Here is a 12,743-nt window from a genome sequence, read left to right as displayed (position 1 = left end):
TCTTATTGCCTATCATCATGAAGATCATTCTAGGTGGGACACGTCCCTGCATTTGTTAGCTTTTGCTTTGAATTCGGCGGTTCATGAATCTTATAAATTTACTCCAGCTGCTTTGATGTTCAAGTTTGTTCCAAACACGCCGCTTTCTAACCTTTGGTCTCTGAGTGATATTCTACCTGAGGCAATAGATCCTAATAACATTAAAGAGGTTTGGAAGGAGGCTAAGGCCAATCTTAAAGTGTCTCATGAAAAGGTTAGGGAAAGATATGATCGTGGACGGAGGCCCACCAACTTAAAGGTAGGAGACCAAGTTATGGTCAAGAATTTTGTTCCCTTGGGCAAGCATGCCCCCAGATTTCATGGGCCGTGCATCATTTTAGATTTCCTTACCCCTGTGACGTTGTTACTAAGCAATCCAGCCACCGAGAGGATATCTAGGGTTCACCTGTCGCAGGTGAAACCTGTATAATTTCCGTGCTAACCTTGTCTTTATAACTTTGTAAGAATCCTGAAGGTTATATTTTTAGTTTCATTTTAAGGCCTTCTGCCTCTTAAAGTTTTACATTTGGTTGAATCTGCTTTGTATAAATATTGTGAAACGCTCCTTGAGGTTATTCTGCTATCCTCTCCATACGGACATTACCACGCTCCCGTCTCCTGCTAAACCACACCAGTGGCTAATTAAAATGAAAGAAAAACCTCCATGCCGCTTTGCCCCTCAGCCTCACCACAAAGACTGTACCCTAAAACCATTATGGTCCAACAAAATTCTGCCGCCGAGATCTTAATGTTTCAGTGCCCCCGCAGCCGTGCGGCGCCGTACCGCCACTGAGGTGGGGTACGAGCCCGCTCCACTCCAGTGTACGGCGAGTCGGAGTCCTCCTTCCGGCCAAGGCTGATGTGCGGCGCACCACCTGCAAACTGCCCGCGGACTGTAAACAATCGTCGCGTGTGCGGCGTGCTTCACCACCACTACCCCTCTCATAGTAGCGGGAGAGGTGTATCTCAGAGTACTTGAGGGGTCCGAGCGGCCTCCTCTGGACACTAGCAGCGGCGGCTAGTCTGGCCGTCAAACTTAATCAATAACTAATGTACTTATTCAGCTACAAGGACATACCATATCAACAATTACTGCGTTTTTGGATTCAATATCAACATCTGGTGGGCTTAGAAAATTTTTTTTTCTTCTTTCAAGAATTAAAGACTTCCTTTGGAATTCAACTACTACAACCATAGAGACCTTTCATCAAAAACTACTACAAAGAAATTCCAAAACTGGATTTTATTTAATGCCACTTATATCAAACTAACTTCTGAGACCTTCGACTATTGAAAAGTTATATTTTTCTCTTCTAAATTCTTCAACTCCTCAGCAAAAACTTGGACATTTTTTTTAAAACAAACTTTTGTTTTCTTCTGTGTCACCCCTTGGAAGGACTTTTTTTGGGGGGGGGGGAGGTCTGTACCGGGCGGTACACCTCCACGCCGCGAATTTAAATATTGCGCCAGTTGAAATCTCCTCCACAGGAGAAAGCCTGAAATTTAACAAACTGTATTACCTCAACAGGTTCTCTGAAGATGGCTCTATGTGAATTTCGCGGTGTTTCTGTTTTTCATGTATCAAGAAGTGTGGACATTCTCTACCAGATGTCTCTACTAAAAACTATGATTACGCACTCTGGTGCGAAGGAATGAACCTTCTTGAAGAAATTTAGTATTCATAAGTTTTGCTTTTACTATATTTTGTTCTGTTATTTTTGGGTTGACAACATCAATCCTTTCTTTCCGCCTGTTTTGAATTTAGCCAATCCCAAATTTCTTTAATTTATTTTCAACCAATCATGTACATCTTCTTCGACATAGGTATGTTGCTCTAAGCGATCGAACAAAAGCGAAAGGGGTGTGTCTAATCATTTCTGAAAGGTCTCGAATGTTCCACGAGGATATATAAACTGCTGATTTTCTTGTCTCCGGGCCATTCGTATTACATCTTTCTAAGTGTCTGGATATGTAGCAGGGGGCAGGAAGCGCCTCGTTCTTCAGGAAGCAGTTCTTCATCAAGGTAATGGCCTTTTAACATCTTTATTTCTTGCTAGCTCAGCAGTTTAACTCTCGGGGAAGGTTCGAAACCTTTAATATGTAAACCATACAACATGTAAATCCTTTTTCCTGGTAAACTTCATTTTTCTTGAACTTGAAAGCGGGGATAGAGAGTGCTTCACCCTCTCGAGCTCCCCCTCATTTTGAAATTGAGGTGACTACGTTTTCGTAACCGTTTCTTCTCTTCCTTAATATATTAATGTTTTCCATACTAGTCACCTCGCTAGCTTGGGATTAGCCCCTGCCTGATCGGCCTAGCGCCACATAGGTTTTTAGACAAAAACTTTGTGTAGGAGTGCAAGTTATCGCCTCCATTCAATCTTGTATTATGGGCCAGTAATTTAACCTGATGTTTTGTTTTCCTCATGTAAAGGCCCTGTAGGCTGGATATCAAATACCCCTGTTTCTTAGTGTGCCTTGAGGGCAATCTGAAGTGAAGGTTGTAGCCTTTGATAAGCTTGTAATATTGAGAGCGGTTCTGTTCTTTTCTTTAACATTGTAATTAGGAGTAAGTGCTCCTTGTACTTAGGGGTTTTCTGCCCTGTAGCTTTTGTGATTGTGAGCTGAGAGCTCAAGAGTTAATGAATCCGGTCCGTAGCCCAATATATGTAAAAATCACTTAACTGGTTTTTGGTACAGCGGCTGTGATTGTCTTTGTTATTTCCCCTAGTGGGAACCTGTTAAATATTACCTAAATTGTGTACCTGATGTAATTTGTTGTTATTTGTTGTATGCTCAAAATTCTATGCTACCATGGTTAAGTTTTGAAAATACTGTATAACCTTGTTAAAATTTTAATTCATCTTTCGTGCTGCTGTAGTTGAGACCTATTCCAGCCCGCACCTTCATTCACCTCTGCAAAACCACAAAACTCCGTAACAACAACAATAATAATAATAATAATAATAATAATAATAATAATAATAATAATAATAATAATAATAATAATAATAATAATAATAATAATAATAATTTAAAACACGTCGTTATTTTCAAAATGCCCCAGATGCAAAATCAGTTCATTTATCAACTTGAAAGAAGTTAAAATTGTTAAAGGATTTAATCGTCGCTGTTCGGGCAAAAGGTTAGGCCTATATCTCAGAATGCTCTTCCTATCCATTATTTTCTTTAAGACTGTTCACGCCTCCCAGCCACATATGAATATCTAGTCCATCAGACCATTTTCGTTGTGTTCAATTTCGTATGCTAGCGTGTAAAGGAAAATGAACCTTAAGTACGTTATGATGTAGGGGTGCGTAAATAAGTCATGCAAACGTACATTCCTAGAGTGCCGTACGGTTTCAAAACTCCTCTCTAATTTCAGCAGGGTACAATCTTCAGTGTTTAATTCTGGCAATATTCTAATCCACCTATGTGGAGGTTCGGTGATATGTTAATTAGAATAGAACGTACATAATGACACATAAGTACTCGAAGAAGCCTTACCTTAAAAGATTTTCTGTACTACTGTACTATTATTATTACTATTATGTCCGACTCGTTGGCTGAACCGTCAGCGTACTGGCCTTCGGTTCAGAGGGTCCCGGGTTCGATTCCCGGCCTGGTCGGGGATTTTAACCTTAATTGGTTAATTCCTACGGCACGGGGGCTGGGTGTATGTGTTGTCTTCATCATCATTTCATCCTCATTACGACGTGCAAGTCGCCTACTGGAGTCAAATAGAAAGACCTGCAACTGGCGAGCCGAACCCGTCCTGGGATATCCCGGCACTAAAAGCCATTCGACATTTCATTTCATTACTATTATTATTATTATTATTATTATTATTATTATTATTATTATTATTATTATTATTATTATTATTGTTATGCCTCGGAGACTCAGGCGGCAGCGCGTCGGCCTCTCACCGCTGGATACCGTGGTTCAAATCCCGGTCACTCCATGTGAGATTTGTGCTAGAAATTGCGGAGCGGGTCAGGTTTACTCCGGGTACTCAGGTTTTCCCTGTCATATTTCATTCCAGCAACACTCTCAATTAACATTTCATTTAATCTGTCAGTCATTTATCATTGCCCCAGAGGAGTGCCACAGGCTTCGGCAGCCGGCACATTTTCTGTCCTCGCCTCTAGATGGGGGCTTCATTCATTCCATTTCTGACCCGGTCGAATTACTGGAAACAGGCTGTGGATTATTATTAATGTCGATAATAATCAACAAGTCTCTCGGTATATATAGGTGATCTCACCCTATTAACGTTCAGTAAAATAATTTTGAAACCATATACTGTGTTGAGTGTCTCTTATGAGTTTTTTTAAAAGTAGTCATATTCAAAGAAGGAAAAATCTGGGTGAGAATTACTGGAGGTCAGAATGAAAGGATTTCGACTGGGAAAGACCTGCTGAGGGAATCTTTTTCGTACAATGTAAAAGGAAGACTACACCTGACATTTATTCGTTTGTAAGTAAGGGAACAACATCTGGAATTCACCGCGCGATCTCATTCATGAATGACTTTAATGCAATATAATACTAAGTTATTTCATCTAACTGAAATTTATTCCATAGTTATTTTGATAATTATCTATTCCATTTTGTATGAATGGGATACTTACAGTGGAATTTGAAATGGATATTCAGTTTATTCTTGAATTCCTTCTTCTCCTAAACGATTACACTGACTGACAGAGCAAATGCAACACCAAGAAGGAGTGGTTCGAAAGGGATGAAAGTTGGGGAAAAAAACAGAGACGGCACGGACGAATAATTGATGTTTATTTCAAACCGATATGCAGGTTACACAATGCGCACGGCATCGACTCAGTAGGATGTAGGACCACAGCGAGCGGCGATGCACGCAGAAACACGTCGAGGTACAGAGTCAATAAGAGTGCGGATGGTGTCCTGAGGGATGGTTCTCCATTCTCTGTCAACCATTTGCCACAGTTGGTCGTCCGTACGAGGCTGGGGCAGAGTTTGCAAACGGCGTCCAATGAGATCCCACACGTGTTCGATTGGTGAGAGATCCGGAGAGTACGCTGGCCACGGAAGCATCTGTACACCTCGTAGAGCCTGTTGGGAGATGCGAGCAGTGTGTGGGCGGGCATTATCCTGCTGAAACAGAGCATTGGGCAGCCCCTGAAGGTACGGGAGTGCCACCGGCCGCAGCACATGCTGCACGTAGCGGTGGGCATTTAACGTGCCTTGAATACGCACTAGAGGTGACGTGGAATCATACGCAATAGCGCCCCAAACCATGATGCCGCGTTGTCTAGCGGTAGGGCGCTCCAGAGTTACTGCCGGATTTGACCTTTCTCCACGCCGACGCCACACTCGTCTGCGGTGACTATCACTGACAGAACAGAAGCGTGACTCATCGGAGAACACGACGTTCCGCCATTCCCTCATCCAAGTCGCTCTAGCCCGGCACCATGCCAGGCGTGCACGTCTATGCTGTGGAGTCAATGGTAGTCTTCTGAGCGGACGCCGGGAGTGCAGGCCTCCTTCAACCAATCAATGGGAAATTGTTCTGGTCGATATTGGAACAGCCAGGGTGTCTTGCACATGCTGAAGAATGGCGGGCGGTTGACGTGGCGTGCGGGGCTGCCACCGCTTGGCGGCGGATGCGCCGATCCTCGCGTGCTGACGTCACTCGGGCTGCGCCTGGACCCCTCGCACGTGCCACATGTCCCTGCGCCAACCATCTTCGCCACAGGCGCTGCACCGTGGACACATCCCTATGGGTATCGGCTGCGATTTGACGAAGCGACCAACCTGCCCTTCTCAGCCCGATCACCATACCCATCGTAAAGTCGTCTGTCTGCTGGAAATGCCTCCGTTGACGGTGGCCTGGCATTCTTAGCTATACACGTGTCCTGTGGCACACGACAACACGTTCTACAATGACTGTCGGCTGAGAAATCACGGTACGAAGTGGGCCATTCGCCAACGCCGTGTCCCATTTATCGTTCGCTACGTGCGCAGCACAGCGGCGCATTTCACATCATGAGCATACCTCAGTGACGTCAGTCTACCCTGCAATTGGCATAAAGTTCTGACCACTCCTTCTTGGTGTTGCATTTGCTCTGTCAGTCAGTGTATATGGTTGTGATTCTGATATTTTAACGTACCGTATTTCCTTTACATTATTGTTGCCTATATTTTCAAGCTATATTTTGCATGAAACAGTTGAACTTTACAGTCGGAATTTACATTCAGTATACAACTCTAAACAAATGTCGACTCCAGGGATACGTGTAAATTTTATGTATCTATATAATAATATTCTCGAACGGGACAATATCTCCCTTGTTTATAACCTGTCCCATTCCATCACATTTTATTTAAAACTATCAGGTGATACCCATAATAAAGTCATAAGTAGGTAAAACACAAAGAGATTAACCTTCCTCAGTGGGAACACAATTGATTTTACTATTTGCTATTTACTATTCGCGTTTATCAAAGGACGGGAGTCATTCAACATAGATCTCGCCTGAAAGAAGTGGAAGGTGGGAATACCACTAGTGCCAGCGAACGTGTTGCCTGCGTGCATTTCGAGGAGTAGGTCAAATAAATGCCAGCATCAATACCCGTTTTCCTCTATGGCTAAATGGTTAGCGTGCTGGATATTTGCCCAAGGGTTCCGGGTTCTATTTCCTGTCTGGTCGGAGATTTTCATCCTCATTGGTTAATTCAGATGGATCGGGAGCTGGGTGTGTGTGCTGCCTTCAACATTAGAACTCATCACAGGTAGGGCCCCATCTTCACTGACGCGCAAGCGTCAACTCGAAAAACCTGCACCAGACCTGTTTGGAAGCCATATTATATCATTATATATATAATACCACTTTTACAAATAACTTTAGACAATTTCCCATAGTTTTCCTGTTCTTATTGATTCTACTTTGTATTACTTGTCAACGTCAATAGTAATCTCGAGCTCTACTGTAGGAGGGTGATGACACCAGAGACACAAATACTATAATCGGGAACTAATATGAAAATAATACTGTACCACCACCTCACAACAATTTACCTCAGGTAAGGATAAGCAATTTACACTATTGAAGGATTCTGAAGGGTCATTTCTTGACATGACCTTTCAGAAAAAGCCCTGAAGAGATACCCCTTTATTCCCTGAAATTTTTAAGCTGAACTTCTGAACGTAAGACTTCATTGTCTTCTGCTGATTGATCTACTCTCGTCCATGTTCCGTGTCCATCAATTCCGGAGGGATATGGTGATTTACTTCCTGTCTTCGGGATTCAAACTCATCTTCATTTACTCACAATTTGAAAGTCATCGACAATAACATTCTAAGCCCTTCTTCTATTTTCGAAGATTACATTATGTGTTCTTTCTTGCTTGCGTATTGTAATTAATTCGTAACTTGTGGGGAGTGGGCCCAGGAATCTAACTGAAACTGCTGTTGACACAAGAATCCATGGCAACGATCATCAAATTATTGTAGATTTGCCTTGAAAGATTTCAGCTATGGCAAGTTTGCAAAGGCATGACAAATAAATGTCATGTTTTCCCTCCAAAGAAGAGATAGCCAGGTTACTTAAGCTACGACTGTAAAATGCTGCATCTTTAATATGTTCAAGGAAAGATCTTTTTATGTAGCTAGTGCATTACGTTAACTATTATAGAAACGTAATTATCATATATACTGTAAATATACGTACTTCCGTGAACACCTTTTGTATACTACTGTCTGTATCCGTGCAATTTTGGTGTCTTCATGTTAACATTGTACGGTTTGGTGCTAAATATTCTTCTTCTTACTATTCTTTTTCTCAGTCTATCGGGGTCAGCTCTTATGGTTTTGACCCAGTTTTACGACCCGATCTCTTTCTGACACCAACCCTATGTAAGAGATGAGTTCACTACCGGTATTGCGTGTTTCTGTAGTGGTTGTTAGTGTGATGTGTAGTGTTTTAGATGAAGAGGAGTGTATTAAGATAAACACATATGCATAGTCCCCGAGCCAGACGAATTTTATTAACCATACATACTAAAAATCATTGGCCCGGTCGGGACTCGAACCTGGAGCCTCTGAACCGAAGGCCAGTATGCTGACCATTCAACCAAGGAGCCAGAGGCAAATAAAAAGGTGTTAATTTTTAAATTAATGGATTTTCTTAAGATCTATTCTAGGAAATAAAATGTATAACGAACTTTACTGTATCCTATGGTTTAAAATATCTTGGATTTATCAATTGCCCGGGACCACAATTTGTTCTTTAAGGCAATAAACAGAAACGTCCCCTCCTTGTGCTTCCCATTCTTCTTCTTATTATTATTTTTCTACCTTCACAACCACCACAACTTCTGTCGCCTGTAATTTCTCGTTATAAAAGCCCATCGTAACTTCATCAAAGCAGAAACCAGAACCTAGTTCAAATATTTTCACATTTTTAACCGTGAATAAAATTGGAAGAATTCTGTGGAAATTTCTCAGCAAAATTATTTATCGACAGTTTTTGGTAAATAGTTTATCACCACTACAAAAGAACAGCTGAGAGTTGATTTTCTAGTTGCTGCTTGTGTCTTTTCAAGTGGTGATTCAACAGAAAGCGATTCAACCATCATGGGCAGCCATTGTATCGTACTGCACTTGTTTTGGAGGAATGTCTGCTCCCAGTGGTAATTACAACTTGAAATTTGGTGAAATGGAAGCATGGTATCGGCGGGAGCTGATGGAATTGTGTCGAGGATAATACGCGTTGTGTAATCTCGGGTGTCCAGCTGGGCGTATCCTCGGCCCTCGGCCTTCAGCCCTGTCACAGGGTAATTAAGCGTACGAGGGCCAGTCCCGCTGGTGTCTCATTGTCCTTCTGAATAAGCTGCATCGTGCTGGATATTGAGGGCGGAACTTAGCTTTCAATTCACCCTGTTCCGCGTTAAAGGCAACATATTAATCAATGCGCTCATCATCGGAAAGCGCTATGTTCATTAACCACGGCTTGAGTGCAATGTTACTCTCACTCTTCTTCTTGAGGGAATTGCGAAGGATTGAAACCCCTGAGTGCAACATGCTAAGTAATTACTGTGCTAGTTCCACTGTATCAATTGCTCAGGAAAATACTGCCGTGACCTCTCTGCTCTTTAGGGTAAAGAATAATTTATTTAATTTAAAAAGTTTCACCATGCATGTATCCGTGTCCAAACAGTGTAATTCGCTCCAGGGATCGTGACCTCAGCAATCTACAAACGAAATGGTTCAAGTAAATCATTCAACAAGACTTTGAAGAGTCTTCAGCAAGTTAACAATCGAAGGTGATGATTCAGATATTTCCACGGCAAATAATGCAATACCTGATCAAATCAATAGAGGTTTCAATGCAATCACTCACAATCACTTATGCCTTACGAAAACTGTTTCAGGCTATTCATACTGACACTAAAGATGAGAAGATTTTGTCTTGTAAGATCTCAAATATCCCATTTTCTTCAAAAATACCCCTAAAGTTCGCTCTTAGCTTAGGGCTAAATAATCTGCGTCCTCTGATTACAGTACTGGCACATTGTAGGCTACCTACTATATTCCTTTTTGATCTCAATATTTTGCTCGCAACTTTTTGAGGTAACTGAGATGGATGAACACCAAAGTCCGAACATTAATGGACAAAATTTCGAGCTGAGTGACCGGTGGGTCAGGGTGAAGATTCCAAGTTCAAGTTCAGGAGAGATACCAAAAGTTTTCATTAAACTCCCCAACTACGACGCTTTTCATTGTAACTTGAGAGAATGTTTCAAGACAGCTGAACACCATTCCATGAAATGACGATAACGTCTGGAATCTAAAGCTCGGTATTCTTCGACAAGGTACTCAACTACGATGCCTTTCTGTTGGCCTTAAGAGATAGTTTCAAAATAGCTAACACCAATATTTGTGGAATGATGGGAAGATTCGTAATCTAATTTCAGTGGTCTGAAATTGGGACATGGTGATTTTATACAGGAATTCTGAATGTGACTTCTCACGATCACTGTAAGCAAATGCGGTGACACTCCTTTGACAGAAATTCCAAAACATTACTGTAAATTCTATCGCTATATGTACAGAATGTGATGATTAGGTACGGATGAACTTCCAGGACACAATCCTCACATGTAGAATAGGAATATGTGCCATAGGAACATGGGTCCGGGAAGGCTTTATTTCCATGTTAGAACTCTTTTTCTAGTACATTAATCATGGGAAACATTGGAATAGAACGTGCTAGCATGTCACATGAAATGTTCAAAATGCCCTCCTTTAGCAATGTTACATGCATCATTCCACGATCAGGTAATGGTTCAAGAATCCAAGTACAAGTTCGTGACAGAGGCCAAGAGTTTAGTTAACCTCGAGAGCTGTACAAAGTGAGGTGAGGTTAAAATGAAATCACCAATGCACTCACAATGGGCAAGGAGCAAAACATCACTGTTTAATGCCCGTCAAACATGAGCTACAGTGGCTTTATATTTGTCCTATCACGAACGTTATCAAATTTCATTTTCTGTTCTGGTTCACCTTATATCCTATAAGCAGCTTTGAAGTCGAGTGATACATAAAATGCACTAATACTTAACTTTTCATTTACTAAGTGTATGTTAGAATAAAGCGAAACTTCATGGTGAGATGTAATGAATATACCGGTGGAAATGTCACCTTTAATTCAGTACTAAACAACGGTTAAGCAAATGACGATGAATACATTTCGTTTCTATGGAACTAAAATAACGCAGTGCTCTAGAGATCTGTGATCGGTTGTAACCTATCCAAATAGAGGTACGTCAACATTAAAAATTGAAGAACTTTTCTGTTTTAAGATGTTGTTTGTATTATTTGTTATGGTACCTTTCAGTTAGCCTTCAGGAATCAATGACAACCTAAACCTACCCTAGCTATACATCACCTTATTGCAGTGTATGCTGGTTTAGACTCTCACAAAAGTGTATTGGGACGTTATTTTCTTTAGTTTGTTGATTTAAGACCAATAATTATGGCAACATATGTCTACAATTCCTTTCTATGAACTTCACTAGAATTATTTAGATTACATTTCGTCGTAAGTTGGATTACCATCCTCATTACGTTATCAGGCCTGCTTATAACACGCAAGATGATCTCATAGGGCAAAATTGAGATAGTCTTTCTGCGAAAAAAAAAGAAATCAGCTGAATCCGCATAGGTGACAAAAATACTACCAAAGTACTCAAAGCAAGGGGAACAGAAAGGATTTGCGCAGGTTGTCAGTAATATTAATTTAAACAGAAAGTTTTTAAAAATTATTCGTGGATTAAATAACTAGTAACTCAACTGCAAACTTCAGAAAAGTCTACAAGAAGCCTAATTCACCATACATGGAAAAGTTTACGTGCTATTGGTTTGAAGGGCGTTAACAGCATGAAAAGTTTTTACTTGAAAGGTTTTCGTCTGATGTAAAATGCCCTTTGTATTAAATATTTAGGTTTGCAAGTAATGATGTTGTAATAAGTGTCCTTTTTCATAAACATTCTACATTTTCTGATTTATTCAAATTAACTCATACTACTGTAGAGAGAACTGTTCAATACATGCAGGAAATTCATGTAATAGTTCCTCGTAGGTCCAACCTTCCTACCTTCGAGGGATGTAAAGCAGGTAACATTATTGTTTATTATCCCTACCTTCGAACGTTTACTCAAGCAATATGAAATAACATGGAAGCTATAATGCTGAAAAGTACCATATTCAGATCATGGTGCTGAAATCAGCTATCTTGAGTATGTTAAGTTACTATTATTTTCCCAACTTGCTAGTAAAAAGATATGGAATAACATCTTAATATAAGCCTCTAGCCAGGAATTCCGGCTTTGTATCTAAATATTTATAATTACCACTACAGGTCCCACAACAACACTGATTTATGTGACAGTTCTGAACTCCAGTGTTCACTGAGCCGACGATCAAGGACATTTCTCCAGTAGAAATAGCCTCGATATATTGAGGTGAATATTCCCAGTGGGTATACACAGTTCAGAAAAATTCCGCACACGCAAATACAAAATTGAAAAGCTGCCTGGCAAAGAAAGTGTAGAAAGTTTCCGGTAGGCTGAGTAATACAACTAGTTAGGCTGCTTTCAGTGTAGGTATTTCGAATCTCTACACAAGCACTTTGCATTTAAGAATGTTTAAATGTGGATAAACCGCATTAATAAGTTTACTACAACGTTTATGGACCTCTTTTCGGGGCTAAATTTCGACACTCTAGTGTATCTTAACAACGAGTTGTTGATGATAATTTAAAACACGTATTCTCCTTCTTCTAATTGTTCTTCTTCTCCTTCACGTTATTTAAAAATTCACTGAAATTGGAAGATATCCCGTTGGCAATGTCTGCTAACACTAGTAGGTATGCAAAGAAATTAAATATAAACATAAGTACTGAACCCATAATTCCACCATGAAAAATAATTCCAGATATTTATTTCAGCTACAAATAACTTTTTTGAGAGTAGCCATGTTCTTATTTCAAGAGTCTCGCGTTCTCGTGGGGACAGCGCTCACCGCGACAAGCGAACCACCATCTCGTGAAATGCCGGGATACTTCGGTTGACCTCGAATACTGAATAATCTGTGATATTTCTAATTTTCTCCTAAGAAAATTCTTGGATAAATGTAACTAATAAAACTCACGCAATGCAATATGA

At 40.6% G+C, this 12,743-nt stretch overlaps 1 protein-coding gene across 1 annotated transcript in view; it reads right to left on the bottom strand.

Moving 5' to 3' along the window:
* Gfrl (Glial cell line-derived neurotrophic family receptor-like) overlaps window positions 1-12,743 on the bottom strand; it is an 846,523-nt gene that overhangs the window by 673,996 nt on the left and 159,784 nt on the right. The window lies entirely within an intron of this gene.

The sequence above is a fragment of the Anabrus simplex genome, chromosome 2 (genome assembly GCF_040414725.1).
Source record: "Anabrus simplex isolate iqAnaSimp1 chromosome 2, ASM4041472v1, whole genome shotgun sequence".
In the NCBI taxonomy this organism is placed as follows: Eukaryota; Metazoa; Arthropoda; class Insecta; order Orthoptera; family Tettigoniidae; genus Anabrus; species Anabrus simplex.
This window is presented reverse-complemented; position numbering and strand designations above follow the sequence as displayed.